The 22,754-nt window shown below is 50.6% G+C and overlaps 1 pseudogene; it reads right to left on the bottom strand.

The window, feature by feature from the left end:
• Window positions 1-144: 144 nt before the first annotated feature.
• On the bottom strand, window positions 145-10,289 carry LOC111769627 (scavenger receptor cysteine-rich domain-containing protein DMBT1-like; annotated as a pseudogene).
• Window positions 10,290-22,754: the final 12,465 nt, after the last annotated feature.

The following is a 22,754-nucleotide window of genomic DNA, read 5'->3' as shown; positions in this document are numbered from 1 at the left end:
AAGAACACACTCATGACTCCAGCTATATGTCCAGCATAATGGCCTCAGGGCCCAGACGCCCACCAGAGATAAAGTGGCCTATGAATGGTCTCCTGGAGTGAACAGACCAAAAGGACAAGCTCCTGCCTGCCCCCAAATCCTGAACTGAGCGACAGACACCATCAGCCGCCCGTCTTTAGCTCTCACTTAGTAGCAGGTCAGAGGTGAATGGACCTTCCAAGGATGACATCACGTGGAACCCGAGCAAATGACTCCAGCATCTTCGTGGTGGGCGCAGTTATGGGAGAACCAGACTCGGTTCCGGCACTGCCAGAGAGTAGATTCCGTTCCTGAGCACACCACGTCGTCCAGGGTGATGGGGCCAGAGCCAGAGCCAAAATAGGTGTTTCCCAGGGCTGATACTGCATCACCGCACCCCAGCTGTCTGCAGACCACCTGGGCATCCTGAATGTCCCAGGAATCATCACAAACTGTCCCCCAGTTGCCACCATGGTAAATTTCCACACGCCCGGCACATGCACCAGAGGAGGAGTTGAAGTTGACTAATCTCAAGCTGGCGTCTGAAAGACACATGCCATAAATATGATGGCCATAGCCCACAACACATCTCCAAGACCAAGTGACCCACGGGCCTTTCCTCATCTCCAAAGTCACCAAATGGCACTGGTCACGGTACAGACGGCTCCATGAGGGAGCTGGAAGGAGCTGCAGACATCACATAGCTCAGACCCCTCCACCATCCAGATGGGGAGGTGTGGGCTCAGCAAGGAGAGTTAGTAGGTCCCCCAGGGAGTTGGTGGCAAGCCCAAGGCCAGGTGTTTCCCCTATTCTCCACACCTGGCTGCCCTGGCTTACCACAGTCACGGTCAGAGATAGGGAGAACGGGCAGCACATTGCTGAAACCCTTCTTGGGTTTCCTGTGGGAACCACAATGCACGCAGAGGAGGGAGCTGTGAAAATACACTGAGCCTCAAAGCTCACGTCTAGTTTGCACTCACCTCTTGCAAAGGGGTTATACCAAGCAGAATAGCCAGTGTTTCGGACACTGATATCACTTGGGAATCGAACAATCATTCGATTGTAAGAAGATGTGAATATTCGCCTGGTGCCATTACAAATTTTCCACAGCAAATTATTGCTATTGAGTGATCCATCCATAATTGCAACAGCTGTTTATCTCCAGCCTATATGAGAAAACGGATTCATGTCAACCTCGAAGGTCCTATTGTTCCTAGATTTTATAGATAGTTTGGACTTTATCAGTGATGCTATTGAATCTAAGATTTTCTTCTTGCTCTTCCTCAATCAAATCAAAGGACTCCCCAGTATTGCCTGATGCTTCGTGATAGGAATCAGAGCAACCTGAAATCTAGTCCAGGGCACATGAGCGAAAACCATCCAGCCCAGGACACAGTCCGAACCACAGGGTGTGTGGAGGAGGACACATCCTTCCTCAGAGGACCGAGTGTCACTTACTGCAGATGGTTGAAGCCCAGGTTTATGCGATAGCCAGAGTTCACGTCTATCTCCCAGACACACTCCGCGTTGTTGGGGTAATATCCAGGATAGGACGGGCTGGAAAATGTCCCACTGGCATGGAATAAGAAGCCACCACAATTTGAAGAGTGTCCTAGAGAGGAGAGAGGGAGGGACATTGTCATTGTGGTGGGTCTTCAGGCGCGTTGTGACGTTGTCTGGGTAAGAGTCCTCAGGTTTCATCCTCTGCACTTAGAACGTGACTCCATTTTTCCTTAAACAAGCTGACTCTCAGGCCTGGCCATAGGCCACCCCACGTTAGGGGCCTTGACCTGAGTCTCTGCCTCCCCCATTGGGCCTGGAACAGTGATTCTCTGGCGAGAGGTGACCCAAGCTTTAGAGGGAGCATGTATCACCTTGTGGCAAAAATGCCAAGAAAACAACAAAGTGATTGTTGGCATTGTTCAATCCGTTACAGGGAGGGAGGTGGGGATCAATCCTGGCTGAGCGGAGAGCTGGCCCAGGGAGAGCACCCTGGAACGTTACATGTTCCCTCGTGTCTCCTGGGAGCAGGAGATTCGGCCACTTGACAAGAAGCCTCATAAAGCGGGGTCGGGAGCAGGGCTTCTGCCACAGAAGGCCTGGGCTTACGTCTTGGCCCTGCTCTTATCAGCTCCATAGTCTTAAGCAAGTAACTTAACTGCTCTGCCTCAGTTTCCTCATCTGAAAAATGGGGGTGATAATGGCACCTGGCTCATCAGATTCTTACAGGTACCCAATGAGACAAGATCTGTAAACCCTTAGAACAGAGCCCGGCTCATAATAGTTAGCCCCAAACAATATTAGCTATCATTATTTACCGGAGAGGGATAAATAACATTAAGCATTCAAAATTTTTGTCGGTTGGTTTATTTTAATAGACCATTTAAAAATACTTATGTACTCAGAGGAGATATAAATTAAAACTTTTTTTTCCTTATTTATAACTCTTTCTGTTTGTTTTTCTGAAGTGTACAATTCAATGGTGTTCATATAGTCAGAGCTCTGCAACCATCACCACAGTCCCTTTTAGAAAATCTTCATCACTCTGAAGAGAGACCTGCGCCCTTAGCAGTCACTCCCCATTTTCCCTCCGTATCTGAGCCCCAGGCAACCACCAATCTGCTTTCTGTCTCCACAGATTTGCCCATTCTGACATCTCACACGGATAGAAGCACAGTTTGTGGTCTTCCGTGACCGGCTTCTTTCACTTAACAGAACGTTTTCAAAGTTCACCCATGTTGTAGCATCCATCAGGACTGAAATTCTTTTCATTGACAAATACCAATCCACTGTATGGGTAACCACGCTTGGTTTATCCATTCGCCATGATGAACATGTGGGTTGTTTCCACTTTGGGGCTGTTAGGAGTAATGCTGCCATCTATGAACATTGTATGTAAGTTTCTGTGTGGACTTATGCTGTCCTTTCTGAGAATATGCCTAGGAGTGTAACTGCTGGGTCCATGGCAACTCTATGTTCACCTTTCTGAGGAAGCGCCGAACTGTTTCCCACGGCAGGCGCACCGTCGTCCGTTCCCAGCAGCAGCTTGTGAGGTGGTGCTTGCCCCACAGCCTGGCCAACCGCGTTATCTGACTTTTTGATTCTGGCCAACCTACCGGCTGGGAAGTGACATCCCTTTGTGGCTGTGATTTGCATTTCCCCATGGCTAATGATGTTCGGCATATTTTCATGAGCTTTCTGACTGTTTGTGCATCTTCTATGGAGAAATATCTTGTCAGATCCTTCAATCATTTTTTAATTGGGTTATTTGACTTTTATTATTAGTGAAAAGTCTTTATATATTCTAGATTCGTCTCTTATCAGATGTATGATTTGCAAATATTTTCTCTTATTCTTTGGAAAAACAGTGTTTCTTAAAGAGAATTTGGCCTTTAAAATATTCCTACCCAGAAGTTCTATTTCTACAGTGGGAAATAATCCAGGATAAGGCCAAAGTTTTAGAGACAAGGATATGCATTACAGATTTCTAAAAATATAATAAAGACAATTATAAAATAAAATAAAAATATTACTCTATGCAAATTATCGAAGTATATAAAATTTAATGAGAAAGAATAAATTCTTTCATCCTACGATTATTAATTGCTTAATAAATCATGGTATATACATACAAAGGAAAAAATGTGCAGCCAATTAACTTTATGGTGTAAAATAATTTCAATGCCATCAAAATACTATCTTTAAGGCAATGAAAAAAGTATTTATTATATACTCAAATGAAAAAGGATATTACAAAATAGGTTGTAAAGCTTGCTGTAATTTGTGCGTGTGTGTGGTATGTGTATGTGGAACATACATAAAAACACCGACAGTAATGATATATGCATCCATTCATTCATTTCTTCGTTGATTCTTTCTACAAACACTTATGGAACGACAGACAGGACACTAGATTAAGGTTGCAATCATGAAAAAGGCAGACATGGTCCCTGCCCTCAGGACGTGCATAGTTTGGCAGGAAAGACAAGCATGTAGTGCAAACATACTTCTCATGTTGTAATCCCCCAGCTTAACACTTTTCAACAGCTCCCGCTGCTCTTAAGATAAAGTCAGCATGTTAACCTGTGTGCAAAGCTCCGGATGATCTGGCCCTCGCCCAGCTCTCTGACAGTCCCTCCCGCCACCACCTCTCGAACTCATTTGAAAAGCCACGCTCCTTCCCGCCTGGGCCTTCAAAGCGTTCCTTCTGACTGGAGGCGTTTCAGCAGAGGACCCTGCTTCTCTTGTAGGCCTCAGCACAAGGGTCCCTTCATAAGGAACTTCCCCTGATCTCTCCATGACGAAAAGTCTCTACTAATATGGGCTCTTTCAACACTGTCACAACTGTCGTTAGATGGTTAATTTGGTATTTAGTATTTAATACCATGAGCTACCTGAGGGAGATCAGATTCTCTTTTTCATCATTCTGTAATTTTACAATAGTTCTTAATGGCAATGTGACCATACACAAAACAAAGACCTTAAAATACTTAGCGTAATGAGTTAGTATTGAATAAGAAGATTCTATGCACCAGGCACTATGCTAAATTTAGACCGGTAAATCTATTTGTGTCTTAAAGGAAAATGTGAGAAAGCATGTGAAGATTTATTTATAAAAATATTTCTTAGCAGAGGGTCATTTAGAACAACACAGAAATAGAAACAACTTGAATATCCAACAATTGGGGATTAAAAAATTTGTGGGCATGGCTGTGCAATGGAATACAATGCAGGCACTTAAACTGATGGGAAGAGAAGATTCAACGACATGAAAAAGTCACCATATCATTTCTTAAGAGCAACGGACAGCTATGGAACCATATCCATGTCATGGGGTAAAAATTACTTGAAAAATCAGGATTATTAGTGAAATTCTCCATTTATCCCAAAACTTTAGAGATAATACAAGAAAAATAAGCCTTTAATTCTATTCTCTGAAGAAGCACTTCTCTCACTTCCTTAAAAGGAGGGGAGGTAGATTTCCTTCGTTAAACCAGAAGTCATCGGCCTGCCAGGACAGACACAAAGGCTGCACGGGCACAGCCTGGATGTGGGCTGGGTGTGCCCACACTGGGTGCAGGGTGTGGAGGGGCAGCTGGGGCTGGCTGTGCGAGCAAAATGAGGTGGGCTGTGCCTTTGTAAGCCTCTGCTGCATGGACAGCCAAGCATGGACTAAGACTTCCAAGCCCGACGGTCCAGGTGGAAAAAAGTGATACTTAACCTCAGCGCTTGTAGGCGATGCGTGCCACCAATCTAGGAAGAAAATGAAGCCATTTTAACGTTTAGCATTTAGCATTTTAGTAGATCCTAAGTAGATCCTTTAGTAGCATTAAGTAGATCCTTTTAGTAGATCCGTTTTCAATTCCATGGTCATTAGTTGGACAGAGAAAGGTAGATCCCTGTCCTTACTATAGGAAGGCCCTTGACCCTCTCGATGTGCACTGGGAATGGCCAAGGAGGCGAGGGTCCACAGCCCTTCCCAGTGAACTGAGCCCTGAATATTTTCAGTACGCCATAAATAACACTAGGGGGTGGCTCTCTCCGAGGGAAGGAATTCTTTAGCAGACAAATATTTGTAGGTGGGTACTCGGCCCTGTTTCTAAAATGGTCACATTCTCCATGGGATGACTAGGACAGTCGTCTTCATGTGAAATCAGCAGAGGCCACAGGGGCTGTCCAGCCTGAGCTCAGTGAGAGCAATGGTTCTGGGGACTCGGCTGGTCACCAGAAGCAAGTCCAGGCCGTTGAGGAGAAATCATTGCCTAGGAGGAGGCTGCCCCTCTCCTCCTCGCTCTGGAAACCTGACAGAGCAGAATTTCAGGGAGGACTCTGACTGAGTCAGGCGGCTGCGACTCACCTGGGATAGTGGAAGAGATTAGAGCATCTGTAAGACAGAGAGGAAACGAGTCAGCCTCTGAGCCCAGGACATGTGGGAACAAGTCCCCTGGGATGCTAAGAAGGAGAAATGCCTGTCCCTCCACCACTGAGAAGGGCTTCCTGGGTGGTGGCCAGCAGACCTGAAGAGGAGACATATGTCTCAGGGGACAGTCTCCACAAAGAGATGTTGGGGAATTTGAGCTTATACCTTCATGTCCATTAAGCCCTCTCTGCTCCGGTGCCACCTACGGAAGATGCTACAGCCCACCCAGAACGTTCAGGGACAGCAAGGGCTATCGGTGAAGTGATCAGAGAAGCTGCCACCTTCCAGCGAAGCTCAGAGTGAGAGGAGATCCTGAAAGAGGTGCCAAGGGGAGAAAATCACACATTAGAATAGAGGCCCAGTATCTTGGAGGACCACCTGAGCAGGTATGCTGGAATCCTGCCCATGACCACAGTTGTGCGAGAGCCAGCAGTTAATTAATTACCCCATATATAGTCCAAATGAATACACCCACCAAGGGGTGAAGGTGGACCATTATCCAATTGCAAAGCTGTGCCCTGAAAAGCAAGCAGGGAAGGGAGCAGAGACGTAATATCCAACCCAGGTCTAAGGATGCCCAGATGAGGGGAAACACTGCTTGAGGCCCGATGAAGGCGAGCAGTAATGGAACCCCCAAGCCACACTGAGCACCCCCTGGGGTAGAGCCGCATGGGGACCAGTGGCAGACCAAGGTCGTGACAGCGTTTGGAGCTTGTGGTCCCCTGTGTGGTCCTTCCTGGGTTCTCCCAACGGCCAGGAGATCAACGAAGCTGGGCCAGATGCCTGTGGTACAGGCATTCTCCACGCCTCTTCCCAGAACGGCAGCCCGTCGCCTGACAGCCAGGAGCCAGGTCCCGGCAGTACTCCCGAGGACTCCCGGGCTTCCCCTGAGATCCCAGAGGTGGCCGTTTACCGAGCATCGGGACAGGGAGCCTGCTCGAGACAGGTGGCTGGCCCCTCAAGATCAGACCGAGGCCATGGGCTTCAGAGCCTCCTCCCTCTGTCCCGCCCCACCTACAGTGCCAACGATAAGCAAGGGCACACCCTGAACCTCCTCTCATCACTCTCCCACCCAAAATGGACCCTGAAGCAGAGAGGGAGCCCCAGGGAGTGCAGACAGGAAGACTGACCCAATGGCGATGCCACATCTCAGGTTGTTATGGGCCAGGGGGCTGGAAGTGCAACAGAGGGAAGGTAGAGTTACAAGTCATGTCAAGAAGGACTCAAAAAAGGCTTTGGTTGGCCTCATGACAACAGTCCCATGTGTGGAGCCCGCCACTTGCTGCCTGTGTGTGCCACACCAGCCACCTGCTCAGTGACCCCCCCTTGGGACCAAGGCCCTGCTGCACATCAGCCTGCTCCCGCCCCTCTCTAAGCCTGGCATGTCCTCTTTGCCGTGGGAAGACCGTTGCTGCTGCCCTCCTCTGTGTCGTGGACTCGCTGGTGCTCCCGAGGGCATGCCCAGTATCTGCAGCTTGCACAGAAAAGTCAGGGGCTGCAGAGGGTGGACATTGAGCCCATCAGGTATCCTGCTACACGGAACCCATGATGACTCAGCCCCTTCCTATCCCTTGGGTACCATCCCTGACACTTTAGGATGCCAGTGGGACCCTGCTGGAACTGAGGGTGCTGCAAGGAGCGAGGGTTGGAGGGAATGTGGCCTGCTCCAACAGCCCACCAACAGAAGGCCAGCGGTGATCAACGTTCTCCTCCCACAAAAGCCCCCTCAGCCTGGGTGGTACCGGGGCAAAGGTCCCGGCACATGCGGCTGTTTCCCTGAGTTGCTTGTGACGCTACCAAAGTGTTGGAGGAAAGCTCGGATTGCCTGATGGGAAGACGAACGTCTTGGGAGTCCCATGATGAGTTAGGAAGCAGGTGTCGGGCGTCTTGGTGACAGAGGGGAAAAGCCACGTGACCCGTAGGTTCTGCCAAGAGCAGTGGTTCATCTAGAGTGAGGGGAAAAGGGACAGGTGGCCAGGGAGAACAGGGACATCCTGACGAAGCCACTGGGTACTTACTCGGCAGGGCTGTGGTTGGGGGCTGAACAGCTGTGAGAAAGAGAAGGAAAGTCAGACCCAAAGAGCACAGGGGCCCCCCCGGACTCCAAGCTTGGGCAGACTCAGCGGGGATAGGCTGAGCTGCAGCTGCTCACGTGCCCCCCGCGTGGACACTGCCAGCCACCACCTGCAGCTCTCGGGGCCTCCGGGAGCTCCACCCTCTGTCCCACCCCCAAGGCCTGCCTGGCTGTGCCCAAGGGCTTCCTTCCCAGAAGAGGAAAGCCCCTTACCGTGCCCGGGACAGGCCACCCCGGCCGCGGCGTGGACGCCCCACGCGAGCAGCAAGGGGGAGTCCCAGCAGCTCTGGAGGAAGACCCCTTTGCCGCAGCCCAGGGACAATGTTTTGGAGACTGATTGAGGCGTCCCCGAGTCTCTGCTCAGGATCGAGCTCCAGCTCCAGGGCCCTCACTGGCTCGTGAGCATTCTGTGCTGCAGGCACTTGCCATGCCCTACACCCCACCCCACTTCTCTACTGCTCCTAGTGCCCTCCCCAAGTCACAGTCTAGCCACGAAGCCTGTCCTCTGAGTTGGCTTCTGGCAGGACCCAAAGCGATGCTCCCATCAAGGAGTGAGGGTGCTCCACTGTCCAACCGCCCCTGCCAAAGCCGTGTGCCCCCAGAAGGAAGCCCCAGAGAAAACCAGGTGTGGACCCGGCAGTCAGTCCTGCTGAGAAGGCAGAGGCTCGCTTGGTCTGCCCACGCACGGCGCAGCAGACGCTCTCTGGGACCCACTGTGCAGTCATTGTTCCCAAGCAGTCCTGGTGCCTCACGGTTGGCCAAAGAGGAGAGATCGAGCTGTAGGGGCCAGCTGCCCCTAGGAAACCTCAGAGCTGCACAGGATCTCTGGGAGAGGCTGGGGTGGGGAGGGGCCCTAGAGTGGGAAGTGCGTCCGTTCTCAGCAAACGTCCCGCAAGAAGCGGGTCCGGGGATCTCGGAGGCCCACCTGAGCAGACGACACCGGCATCCTCGTCGTGACCACAGTTGTGGCTGTTCCAGCCGTTGTGGGTGCAGCTCCACAGGTAGGACTCGTGGCCTGAGCAGCGCACGTCGTCCAGGACAATTGGCCCCGAGCCCTGACCGAAGTGGGCACAACACGGAGCTGATGTGGCCTGGCCACAGCCCAGCTGCCGGCACACCACGTTGGCATCGTTGGTGTCCCAGTCGTCGTCGCACACGGTGCCCCATGAGCCTCGGTACAGGACCTCCACCCGGCCCTGACACCGGTCACCTCCGTTCACCAACCTCAGGGCCAAACCTGATTCAGTCCCTAGGGGGAGCACAAGAACACCTCCTCTGTGTCTGGCTTGAGGACCCGGGCCTAAGGCACATTCCACACTCAGGGGAGATCCTCACAGCTTCGTTCCCGGGGCCAGCTGCCACCTTGGCAGGAGCCCAGAGGGGAATCTTCTTCACAGGGAAAGGAGCAGAGACACACTGTGCAGCTGGGGTCTCAGGAGGCCCAAATAGGGAGAACTACCCTGTGAGGGCCACTGGAGGTGGGCAGGAAAGGAACCCCCAAGCCACATTGGGCACCCCTTGGGGTGGAGCTCCGTGGGGATCGGTAGCAGGCCAAGCCCATCACCCTGTTTGGAGCTTGTTGACTCATGTGCGGTCCTGCCTGGGTTCTGCCAAGTCCCAGCAAACGAGGGGACCCATCAAGAAGCCAGAGGCTTGCTTGGTCTGCCCACGGGGCGGTGGACGCTCTCTGGGACCCACTGTGTGGCCATTGCTCCCAAGCATTCATGGTGCCCCATGGCTCGCCAAAGAGGAGAAGGGAGCTGAGCCCACCGTTCCCCCAGAGGCTGCGCAGTAGGGGCCAGCTGCTCCCAGGATCACGGGCGGCACAGGATCTCTGGGAGAGGCTGGGGTAGGGAGGGGCTCTGGAGTGGGAAGTGCATTTGTTCTCAGCAAAGGTCCCACCAGAAGGGGGTTTGGGGATCTCAGAGGCACACCCGAACAGATGACACCGGCATCCTCGTGGTGACCACAGTTGTGGCTGTTCCAGTCGTTGTGGGCACGGCTCCACAGGTTGGACTTGTATCCTGAGCAGCGCACGTCGTCCAGAAAAATATACCCTCAGCCCTCACCAAAGTGGGCACTTCCCGGGGCCGACATGGCCCGGCCACAGTCCAGCTGCCTGCACACCACGTTGGCATCATTGTTGTCCCAGTCGTCATCACACACAGTGCCCCACCAGCTTCGGTACAGGACCTCCACCCGGCCCTGACACGGGTCACCTCCATTCACCAGCCTCAGGTCTGAACCCGATTCGGTCCCTAGAGGAAGACACAGCATTCCTCTTGTAAGTTCCTCGTGAGAGACAAGGTCTCAGACCTCTAAAGAATTCCTAATTTTTCCCGTTACACAAAGATCCTTGAGAGAATCAGTAACTAGGTTGGATCCATAACACTCCTTGAATTAGGGTGCTTCACCGTTAAAGGTACAGTGACTGCTCTGCCAAAACCCAATCCACCAGAGCTGAAGGAAAAGAATACCTCTCAGGTGGATCCTGGAGAGGACCTGGAAACTATTCACAGGTTCCCTCACTGAGCACACATGGGCAGAGCTCCAACTTGCTTGAATCTGGGACGCATGAATGCTCATGCTGAAGAGTAGCCTGATGCCCCAGGATGTCATAGCAGGAGCGCTGACACTCGTCTGGGGCTCTGAGCTTGGCTTAGAGAGCATTTCACCACTGGTCCTCTTGGCCCCACAGCCGGGTCTTTGGGGCCACTTTGGCCAGGGTCAGCACAGAGGAGTTCTGATGGGAGCACTGTCACTGTGGACAAGAGATGGATCCCACTGGACACTGAACCAAAACACACTGATTCTTGGAGACCCCATGTTCAGGCTGACCACTCCTCACAGGAGGATGGACCAAGAAGGAGGCTCCCACTCAAGCCAGGCTCCCTGGTTCACATGGGATGTCCCTTTGCACAACATGCTCACAACACTCACTCTCACCCCATCCCCTAAAAGTTTCCCTTGAATGAGAGTCACACCTTTGGTACACTCCGCATCATGAGCTTCAGAGAAGGACCCATATGAAACTATCCATTACCTACTGCAGCCGGAGTCTCAGTGCTTGTTATAGTAGTCCCTACATATACAGATTGTAGAAGGGGAAAGAAACAGAAGCTACAAAGTGAGGACTCCTCTGAGGCACTCAAGGACCGAAAATAAAGTAGAATCTGCCAAGGAGATGTTATTTAGGCCTTGAATTTTATTTTGGTGTGTGACTTTGGAAAAGTCAAGAAACCCGTTTAGACTCGAGGTCTTCCACTCTAAAAGACTGTTTTTGGGGGCAATATCTCTGCGACAACATATGGACCCTGGTTCTGACCTTCCCACAGGGACCTATGCAGGGCTCCAGGGGTGGATACAAAAGACTCTTCCCATCCCGATGCTTCTGATTGATTTCTCTTGTCTAATCATTGGCTAGTACATATGGTATTGACATGTGTACCATCAGGATTCCCAGCTGATGCATGCTGACTCCTGGGCAGGGACCTTGGTGTGGAGGCTGTCCTTCCTCTTGTCCCAGGGCCAAAGATTCCCCAGGAGATGGGCAGTGACTTTCCTTCCCAAAGCTGAGTTGCCAGAACCTCAGGCTATATTGACTGTACCTCCCAGCGCTCCCACTACAGGCCCCCAGGGGGATGCACGAGACCTCTGATGCCAACAGGCTGAAGGAACACGGGTCCTCTATGTTGAGAAGGAACCAAAGTGGCCTAATATGGGCTCAGGAAAGGGCACAGGCAAGGATGCTGGCCCAGCTGGTTTGCACCTGCCTTTCCAGGCCCTGCAGCCAGAGACCCAGCACCACAGCCCCGCCAGGGGTCAGCGTGCATCATTCAGACCACAGTCTGGGCACTGAGCATGGGTAACAGGACCTCCCTGGAGACAGGACTCCAACCTCCAGCCTGGACGTCCTTGGAGATGCCTCTGCTGCTTGATTCCTTCCCAACCTCAGGGACATTGTCCGTGGAAAGGATACCCATTCAGGCCTGAGGCCTTGTTCAGAGGGCCCCCCTTTGGGACCGGAGTACTCCCACCTCTTACACCTTTGGCACCCCTTCTGGATCAGAGATCACCTATGGGTGCAGTGGCATAATGAACCCAACAGGGATTCCATGAAACAAATGCCTTCCACAGCAGCTGTCGGTGGTGCCTCCGTGGAAATCAAGGAAACTACAAAACAGAGAAAAGAAGAGGTCATTCGATGCTGCCCCTCATTTGGGGAGGGCTGGCCCTCTGCTTCCTCAGCTCTAAAGCAAGAGGTGGATGCAGAGTTTCAGAAGCCCCGCCCACTCCTAAAAGGCTATGTTTCTTTCTTGTGAAACTCATCTCTTGGTCACTTTGCCAGCACTCGTTCAATGCTGAGATGCCACCAGGGACATTCTTTGCTCCTGTCATCATCCTCCCACCTCCTCTGCTTCCACAGTCGCCATCCAAAAACTCACCCCGTTGATTAACATCCCCGCCTGATTCACAAGATTGGACTTCAAATACTAACCGCCTACTTCTGTGGCTCAAACACACCCTCAAATGACAAATGTCTACTGTCGCTGAGATATCCCTGAAAGGTGGTACCAACTAGGAAGGATGACAGTTTCCAAAAACGCATCCTCAAATGCTGAAATAAACCCGCTCCAAAGTGACAGCTTGGAGGGCCACATTCTCTTGGGGAGCCCATACTCCTGTGGTGGTTGGATTACCAGGGTCACATTCTACGCATGGTGGCGTGTGCACAGCCCAGGCCACATGGCAAATGCCAGACGTTGCTCTGAAGATGGACAATTTAACTAGAAACTGCCCCTTGGCGGACACACACCGGGCAGTATCCTCGGAGTTTCTTTGTGGCTTTAAGGACCCCTTGGTGCCCGAGCACCGACAGCACTCTGTGAACCAGGGAGGAATGCGGCACTGGGATTTGCTTGGTTGAGCCAGGGAGAATTTCTCTCTTCCGCTGAGGATGTAAATACCTATTGCTTGTCATGTAATCCTCAGTATTGAGAACACACTGGTTACTCCTCATTCCGATTCTGGTATAGATTTAAGAGTGAAGGACCAGAAGTCCCCCATCCTTCTCCCCTCCTTTAAAAGGAGAAGAAAGGGCCCCTTAGGAAGGCATTGGGTCATCTCAGGACGGGGACGGCCATGATGCTGCTCATCGGAAGGTGTCCAGTGGGTGATTGTGTCAGCAAGTTCTGAAGGGGACTGAGTTTGAAACCCGCCTTCACTACCTCCAGCTTCGGAATTTAGGCTAGTCTCTTGCGCTCTCTGGGCCTCCATTGCTTTATCTGTGAAAAAAGGACAGTGAAACCAGATCTCTGACCTCAAAGAAGACATGACTTTGAGTACTTCAAAGCATTATGCGCATGCCCCATGTTCTGGACAGCAGGAGCCCCTGTCCTCAGAGTAGCACAGGTGACAGCATGAGGCGATGCCTGCACTACCTGAGGACATGACTCCAGCATCTTCCCTGTGGCCACATTCATGGTTGTACCACCTGCTGTGGGGGCAGCTTGACAGGTAAGGCTCCCATCCCGAGCGGTACACTGCACCCAGGAGAATATTCCCTGAGCCCTGACCAAAGTGGGCCCCGCTCAGGGCTGACACTGAAAGGCCACAGCCGAGCTGCTGACAGACGACATCTGTGTCCTGGGCGTCCCAGCTGTCATCACACACGGTGCCCGTAGCTTTGGTCCAGGACCTCCACCCCGCCCTGACAGCGGTCGCCTCCATCACCAGCCTCAAGGGAAAGCAGCATCAACACAGTGGATAGCCCTCGTCTTCACGGTTTCCATCCCTGGTTTTTACCACCCGGCACTGCCTGTTCTCAACCTTCCTCTGACTCCTGCCCCGTTTCCTTCACTGATTTTTCTCCTCTCTCGGGACCATACGTATGGCTGCTCTCCCAAGCACTGTCTCACCCCTCTTCTTACTCTATCTTTTCCCACTAAAGGACCTCATGTACTCTGAGAGCTCTCCAGGAAGAGGACCCCAAATCCACATCTCCAGGGCTGATCAGCCCTGACAACCCCAGTCTTAACCTCTACACCAACACTGTCAACGCCTCCTGGATACCCCAGCCCACCACCCCATGCTCAACACAGACTCTCTCCTCCATTTCAGTCAATGACATCACCGTGCTCCCCTTCAACTGTGCTGGAAATTAGCTTGTCATCTTTGATTATTCCTTCTCCTCACCTCTTAGATCCAACCTATTGCCAAGGTCGTCTTTCCTTTTATTCCCCCCACCACTTTGTCAGGCTAGACCTTTCTTCTCTTGAACTTGGCCTACTCCGGGGCCTCCCACTGATCTCCCTACCCCTGCCCCTCCTTTCTCTAGTTCATTCACCTTCATTGATTCAACCAGCATTTGTGGAGGGCCTACTGGGTGCCCATGCCCATGCTGAGATGATTTATCTCTCTCCCTCAGACTGTCCCAAATTTTATCTTTAGAAAGTGCAGATATCTTCAAGTCACTTTCTGGCTCAAAACACCTCAAGGTACTGTCCACTCGCATCAGAATCAAGTCTAAGACAGCATTCGTCCAAGACTGGGCCTCGACCTACCCTCTTAAGCCACCTGTGAGGATCTTAGACAGCCTAAGTCTCACCATGAAGATGACCACACCTAGGGAGTCAGGAGGTACACTGTTCCTGCTTGACACGGTCCTGCTAAATCACTGATTATCCAAGGAAAACAGGCAGCAGGTCGTCAGGGATCCAGCCCAACATCCTGACAGAAGGAGCCAAATCCTCACTCTGGCTTTTCACCAGTTAGTTTGAGGGTCTGAGAGACTTGTGGTCAGGGAGTGACCAGAGAGGTTGGAATGGGATGGAAGATAAGGGGACAGGTGGTTGCTGTGTCTCTTGTAAGAGGAGGGGTCAGGTAAGGAGGGAGGGAAGGCAAATTGGACTGTCTCTGGGGTATTCCCAAGGTGCATTTGGACTTCGTCAGCCCTCCTTGCTGCCCCCTTCTGGTAACTCCTGAGAATGCGGAAGAGCTCTCAGTTTCCCTGCCTCAGCCTGGCACTTGCTGGGCGTCAATCCCCAGAAAGCTGCCCCTCGAGTCTCTCCCGGGCACGCTCTCAGCTCTCAGGGCGTGCTCTGAAAGGGCAGGGAGCGGCCTCAACTCATGGAGCCAAGAACGCTCTGGCAGGGTCAGCTGTGCTAAGTGAGCCCGTAAAGGACCCTGACATGTCAAATTCGGAGCAATGTCACACTCTCACAGTGGAGAAGAAGGAGAGACGGATACATTTAGTAAGAAGCACGCACAAAGGCAAAGGCACCTGTTTCGGATTCGAATCTCTGCCCACACACTTACCCACCCTGTGACCTTAGACGTGGAACTACTGACAACTTACCTGACTGTGTCCCAGTTTCCCCATGTGCAAAATGGGGTCATAATACTTCTCACAGCAAAGTGCTGTTGGGAAGATTTCACGATAACAGCATTAATTATGTGCATTAGTTGAGCCTTATGTGCCAGGCAGTATTTTAAGTGCTTTTTAAATACATTAACTCATTTGATGTATGAAAATACTTTTGTGCAGGGTAAATAACAAGCCCTGGGAGGATATCAGCTATCTTCAAGACTGTCACTCCAGTGAGGAGAGGCACTGACTCTCATATAACTCCTGACACGAGACTGAAGACAATGTCGTGCAATGGATGAATGGATGGATGGATGGATGAATGGGTGGATGGATGAATGGATGGATGGATGGGTGTGAGGGGAGACAAGAAGGAAGGAGAATGAAAGATGGGACTGGTTGAGTGCTCAGCTGGGATGTGCCTAGAATCTTGGCACCCCTTGACCCTTCCCTCTCCATCCCTGCTTTCTCAAGGGCAGGCACTTGCTCCATGACCAAGATTAAACTCACCCTCAACTAGCCAACAGCAGCAGCAGCAGACCTGACAGACCCAGCCAATGAGCAAAACCCCGGGAAGACAAGGAAGGAGAAAGGTCCTACCATAAGTGGTAGTCTGCGGGTTCCACGAACCTAGAAAGAAACCAAATTCATCTTAGATAGGAGGGTCTGCTGTTGGTAAATGATCTCCTGCTGATACTGACTAGAGCTTCAACTCACAATCATGCCAGGTGGCCCTGTGGTTTGATCTTAGGTTTGTGTGCCTCCAGTGTTCTTGCTAAGGTTTGGGGTTTTGCAATAGGAGATTAAAACAAGTGGGTTGGATACGAGATGCTCAATAATTTTATATGTAATAGAGTACATGTGTCTATTCCAGCCCCTCTAACACTACAGTTTATAGTCACAGGACGCAATCTATGCTCAGAAAGAAAGGCTGGACAAGAGAGGGAGCTTAAGCAGGGGTCAGGGATTTCGGGGGGCTGTTGAATCACCCTTGAGTCTGAAATTTGACTAGAGTCAACAGCCGCTCCGTGCCCCATAAATAAGTACATATTTGGATGTCAGATCTCCTGTTCCTTCTGATCCATACCCTGAGAAATTTTCACTCTATCTTCAAGAAACCCCAAATCTGGAGAACTCTGGATCTTTATCATCAGTGAGGCCACACTAAAGCTCTCCACGTCCCCGTCACTTCAGGTTAACTCTCAGTGTACCGTCAGGTCCATTGGACTCAATTTTAGTTTTTGAGTATCTTTTGTTAAACAGGTTTGACAATATTTGTGATGATTGATATTTCATGGCTTTTACATATTTTGAAAGGTCTCCCAAGTTCAAAAAGTATATTTATTCATTTAAAAACTGGAACGAACCTCATTCTATCTTACAGTCACTATCTGGATTCATTGGACCCTTGTGCAAATCCAAGATGCATTATGGATTCTCAGTGATCTCATTTTCCTGTATCTTGAAACGTGCTTCTACTTCATCATTCAAGGAAATAGCTCGTCCTTTATTAATTCATCAATTACTATTATAAAAAAGACACATGATCAGAATATGGAAGAGTGGTGGCATTGCATAGAAGGAAGATGAAATGGTGAAATAGACCATCATTCCTCAGTGCCCAAAATATTGCATTATCTTTCAAGAAGGTATTTTTTTAAAGGCTGGAGAAATTGTCATTACAGTGTGCTTTTTGCTTTCATGAATGCAGTTAGGAATCCAGAATTTTTCATTTTCTATTCACAATGGCAGAGAGAAGAAAATTGATGAAGGAAGATGTTTCACAATAATTGGTGAAGCAGAAGATAAATGCAAAGAGACAGAAAACAGCACCCTGGATGCTGACGATAATGGTGAAATTGACTGTACACCTGAAATCTCACACTACGAGGCTTCAGATGACAATATCTTAGATGAATTTCCTCAGATCCAAGAATCAAGGAGTCAGTAATATAATTCTAAGTGCAGAAATAAAACATAGTGCTCTCACCCACCTCCACGCAAAGGATTTCATCCATGATATTTGGCAGCAAGAACTTGGACCACCGCATTTTGCTAAGGGGCGTGCAATGGTTCACTTTCATCTTTTATGAGGCTCATGTACCACAATGTCCTTAATACAAAGAGATCTGCTATGTTTAAATTCTTACGGGAATTTCTAGGAAGGTTGCTTTCATAATCCTTTTTTTCTTGCTTCCTGACACAGGGAGGGCTAAGGCATCTGCGAACCTTCTCAGCTACTGTTGAAATGCAAGGCCAGCCAGGATCAGCAGTCAGCGGCCAGAGACCTGAATTTCTCTCACGGAACCACAGGTCGGTGGGGTACTGGCTGTGAGAGAACGCCACCCCCTGTCTCTACACCCTGAACGTGGGGTCCACAATGGTCTCTTCCAGCTGCCCTGCTCCACGCTGTTGATGGCCACAAGAGGGCCACTGAGGCCGGTGGCTACACACCCTGAACATGAAGAAGAAATTCATAACAGAAACAGACAGCCGGAATATTCTTTCAACAGAGGCCACAAAACTGGAAACATCTGCACCAGAACACCCCCTCCTCATTTCTGACACACCATCCCTGCTCCCACATTCAAGGACAAGCTGACAGACAGGCCTGAGAGACTCCTACATTCAAAACTCTGCTACTTGAACACCATACACATGACACCATGCAACTCCGCTGGACAGGCTCTAGGCATCTTGCTTAGTCTCAGGGCAGTCAGTGTCAGAATCTGCATCAGAATCAGAAGCTCTGAGCTCCCAGGTCTTGACAATACTCATCCATTACATTAAACAGAACATTGAAGTTGTCTCCAGTTGTGCTATGTCCATGCACTCTGAATAAACTCTTTTGCACAGTTTTACTGACACCCACTTGCACTCTTCCAATAATCGGCCACATAGTTGTAGATGATGCTGGCTGCCAGTTGAGGAATGGGGGTAAATCATGTGGAGAAAGAAGCTTCCGCTTATTTGTTTTCTAGATGCGGAAACAGACTCTTCCCTGCCACTGGGGATAAGTGTCCAAGAAAGTCAAGCTGTCAGAGGGACCAACTAGGAAAAGCCACAAAGACATCTCTCAAGACATTCCACAAAGACCTAGTCCCTTTCCGAGGGAGCTGGTACCTTTCCATCTGGACTCAGCCATTGCCCCAAATCTCCCAAAGCACCTATTGTGCACATTTGGACATGGTGCACATTAGAGCTCTATTGGGGTAAGACTGAAGAGCTTTGCATTAAAAAAAAGCAGAGTATCATCAACCTAACCAATATCTACCAGCTGTGCCACTCCCGTGACTCTGGAAGAGAAGCCTAAGGAGATTGTGTCGTGGCTCCAACAGCGCTCTGGAAAGTGCTCTGGAACTGAAGCAAATGTCTACTGAAGAGTTATTGCATCTTCGTGGCTGGTGAAGAGAATTCCATGTCTTGCTATTTATATGCAAGGTCTCATTTAATCCTTCCCCCAACCCCATCCTCACTTACATGTGAGGACACTGAGGCACAGACGCTATAAAGGTAGCCCAGGGACACCCAGACCCCAACTCTACTGTCCATGCTGTTACCTATCATCCTGTGCTGCCTTTTGTCACAGCCGCTGCCTGCTACCAGCCACTCCCTGTAGTCCTTGCAAGGAAGGTGGTCCACGCTAATCTACTTTCCATAAACTCGCCAAATTGGGTTCTCAAAGGGAAGTCACCCGGCAGCCTTGACTAAGATTCCATACTGTTTTTCCATGGATTTTGCAGCACCATTCCAGGGTAAGAACCTTTTCATCATCGTGGTTTTCATCTTTAAGAAGATTTTCACCTTTCATCTGTCATAAGCAGCCAGGTGATTTCAGCCTCTCGGGTACTGTCTCTTCTCTGCCATAGAGTCTCTCCCAGAGAGTGGGGTTTAAGGATTTGGTGGATGGGAGCCTAATCAGAGCCCTCTCTGTGGAGTCTCAATGTCCCCAAGCAAATGGCCAGCTACGTGGGTGGTACAAAGGGAGAGGGTGCCACAGGTGGAGACTGTGCCAGATTGCCCATTGCTTAGCAGGTCAGTTCAAGACATGACCAAGGATGAGCCCCAGAGATTTACTCATGGATGGACCTCTGGATTTGCCTCCATCTTCATCCAGATTCCGACGAGGACGTAGAAGGCAAACAGGAACTGCGACCAACTGCAGCTGTCCCCACACCTGCTCGTCACGCATTTCCCCCAGAAGACAAAAGGGCTTCCGCCGCCAATGGCAGGCAACACTTCCAAAACTTCCTTCCTCAGAAGTCTTTTTTCTCTAGAGTTTCAGAAATTGTGTCAAGGGCACAATTTGGGAAATGGGACCCACATATAACTACCCATCAGGGCACTACCCTGGCTGGATATGATCTGAGGATGGCTAAACCATGGAGGAGGGCAGCATCTGACTGCTGGGGGAGGGTGGCTACCATCAATCTAAGTCTGTATCTGTCCCCTCAAGCTCCTGACAGCAGTGACAGTGACTCCCTGAGAAACACTCTTCCTTCCTGCTCTGTCTGGCTCACTCCCACACCGGCTCTGGGCCTCAGTTCACCTGTGACGTTCTCGGGACTGCTCTCTCTGATGGCTGGTAAATGGCTACAGCACTTATCACAGATCTGATTATAATTGAGTGATCAGCTGATTAGAGTCTGTCTTTCAGTAAGACCCTAAGTCCCTGAAGGCAGGGAACATGATCCCCTGAAACAGCACAGAGCGAGTCCACGCTGTGGTTTCTCCTGCTTAGAAGCGTCCTGGGAGGACTGGTTCTGGCCAAATAAGGTGGAAAGGAGATCGAGGCCATTGTGAAAGGCGTGTTAAGGCTAGCAATGCACTTGTGGAAAAGTCTTTATATCAACAAGTCTGACCTACGATGTAGCCAAGAACCATTTGGCAAAATGCTGAAAACCTAAGTTCACTTGACATGAAGGCAAATATAGGCATTAAGAAAAAATAAGCAAGAGCAAGTAGCTCTTAAAATATATGCACATATCTTCTGTCACTTCCTTTGGAAAGTCTTGGCAAAGTCATGCTTCCGTAGTTACATCACAAACATGAAACCTGCATTCAGTCCTGGGCCATGCAGCTCAGGTGCTCAGTGTGTGGTCTAGAGACCATCCTTATTCTTGGTTATATAAAAATGCAGATTGCTGAGCCCCACCTCAAACGCTAGCAATCAGTCTCTAGAGGGGGATGAGGAGAATTCCAAGGACCTGCATTCAAACGTCCTAGCTGATTCTTATGAGCACTCAACTTTAGGTCAGTGGGGCAGCCTGGGGGGCAGAGATTTTAGGAAAGACGTGCGGCTGTGCAGAGGCTGGCATGGAGGCCCTGGGCTTGTGTTCTGGTCAGCGTGGACCTTTGCAAGGAAGGGGCTGAGGGCCCAGGTGGACCCCGTCAGAGGAGGTCCTTCCTGTCCTATATCCAAAACCCAGCAGGATTCTCTGCAGCAGCCCCTCCTGAGCCCTTGGGGATGGCCTTGGGTCCCACAACCTCCCAGTCCCAGAGTTTAGTTACCAGTTGACATCTGTGTCTTCCTAAAAATGCTTTCCGAGGTGTCTCAGCATGGGATTGGGCACCGAGTAGGAGGAGAGGGTCTGTGTTGAGCATGGGGTGGGGGGTGGGGTATCCAGGAGGCCGTTGACAATGTTGGTGTAGAAGTTAAGACTGGGGTTGTCAGGGCTGATCAGCCCTGGAGAGGCGGATTTGGGGTCCTCTTCCTGGAGAGCTCTCAGAGTACATGAGGTCCTTTAGTGGGAAAAGATAGAGTAAGAAGAGGGCTGAGACAGTGCTTGGGAGAGCAGCCATACGTGTGGTCCCGAGAGAGGAGAAAAATCAGTGAAGGAGACGGGGCAGGAGTCAGAGGAAGGTTGAGAACAGGCAGTGCCGGGTGGTAAAAACCAGGGATGGAAACCGTGAAGACGAGGGCTATCCACTGTGTTGATGCTGCTTTCCCTTGAGGCTGGTGATGGAGGCGACCGCTGTCAGGGCGGGGTGGAGGTCCTGGACCAAAGCTACGGGCACCGTGTGTGATGACAGCTGGGACGCCCAGGACACAGATGTCGTCTGTCAGCAGCTCGGCTGTGGCCATTCAGTGTCAGCCCTGAGCGGGGCCCACTTTGGTCAGGGCTCAGGGAATATTCTCCTGGGTGCACTGTACCGCTCGGGATGGGAGCCTTACCTGTCAAGCTGCCCCCACAGCGAGTGGTACAACCATGAATGTGGCCACAGGGAAGATGCTGGAGTCATGTCCTCAGGTAGTGCAGGCATCGCCTCATGCTGTCACCTGTGCTACTCTGAGGACAGGGGCTCCTGCTGTCCAGAACATGGGGCATGCGCATAATGCTTTGAAGTACTCAAAGTCATGTCTTCTTTGAGGTCAGAGATCTGGTTTCACTGTCCTTTTTTCACAGATAAAGCAATGGAGGCCCAGAGAGCGCAAGTGACTAGCCTAAATTCCGAAGCTGGAGGTAGTGAAGGCGGGTTTCAAACTCAGTCCCCTTCAGAACTTGCTGACACAATCACCCACTGGACACCTTCCGATGAGCAGCATCATGGCCGTCCCCGTCCTGAGATGACCCAATGCCTTCCTAAGGGGCCCTTTCTTCTCCTTTTAAAGGAGGGGAGAAGGATGGGGGACTTCTGGTCCTTCACTCTTAAATCTATACCAGAATCGGAATGAGGAGTAACCAGTGTGTTCTCAATACTGAGGATTACATGACAAGCAATAGGTATTTACATCCTCAGCGGAAGAGAGAAATTCTCCCTGGCTCAACCAAGCAAATCCCAGTGCCGCATTCCTCCCTGGTTCACAGAGTGCTGTCGGTGCTCGGGCACCAAGGGGTCCTTAAAGCCACAAAGAAACTCCGAGGATACTGCCCGGTGTGTGTCCGCCAAGGGGCAGTTTCTAGTTAAATTGTCCATCTTCAGAGCAACGTCTGGCATTTGCCATGTGGCCTGGGCTGTGCACACGCCACCATGCGTAGAATGTGACCCTGGTAATCCAACCACCACAGGAGTATGGGCTCCCCAAGAGAATGTGGCCCTCCAAGCTGTCACTTTGGAGCGGGTTTATTTCAGCATTTGAGGATGCGTTTTTGGAAACTGTCATCCTTCCTAGTTGGTACCACCTTTCAGGGATATCTCAGCGACAGTAGACATTTGTCATTTGAGGGTGTGTTTGAGCCACAGAAGTAGGCGGTTAGTATTTGAAGTCCAATCTTGTGAATCAGGCGGGGATGTTAATCAACGGGGTGAGTTTTTGGATGGCGACTGTGGAAGCAGAGGGGGTGGGAGGATGATGACAGGAGCAAAGAATGTCCCTGGTGGCATCTCAGCATTGAACGAGCGCTGGCAAAGTGACCAAGAGATGAGTTTCACAA

This window comes from Equus caballus, chromosome 1 (genome assembly GCF_041296265.1).
Source record: "Equus caballus isolate H_3958 breed thoroughbred chromosome 1, TB-T2T, whole genome shotgun sequence".
In the NCBI taxonomy this organism is placed as follows: Eukaryota; Metazoa; Chordata; class Mammalia; order Perissodactyla; family Equidae; genus Equus; species Equus caballus.
Note: the sequence above shows the minus strand (reverse complement) of the source record. Positions and strands in the feature narration are given on the sequence as shown.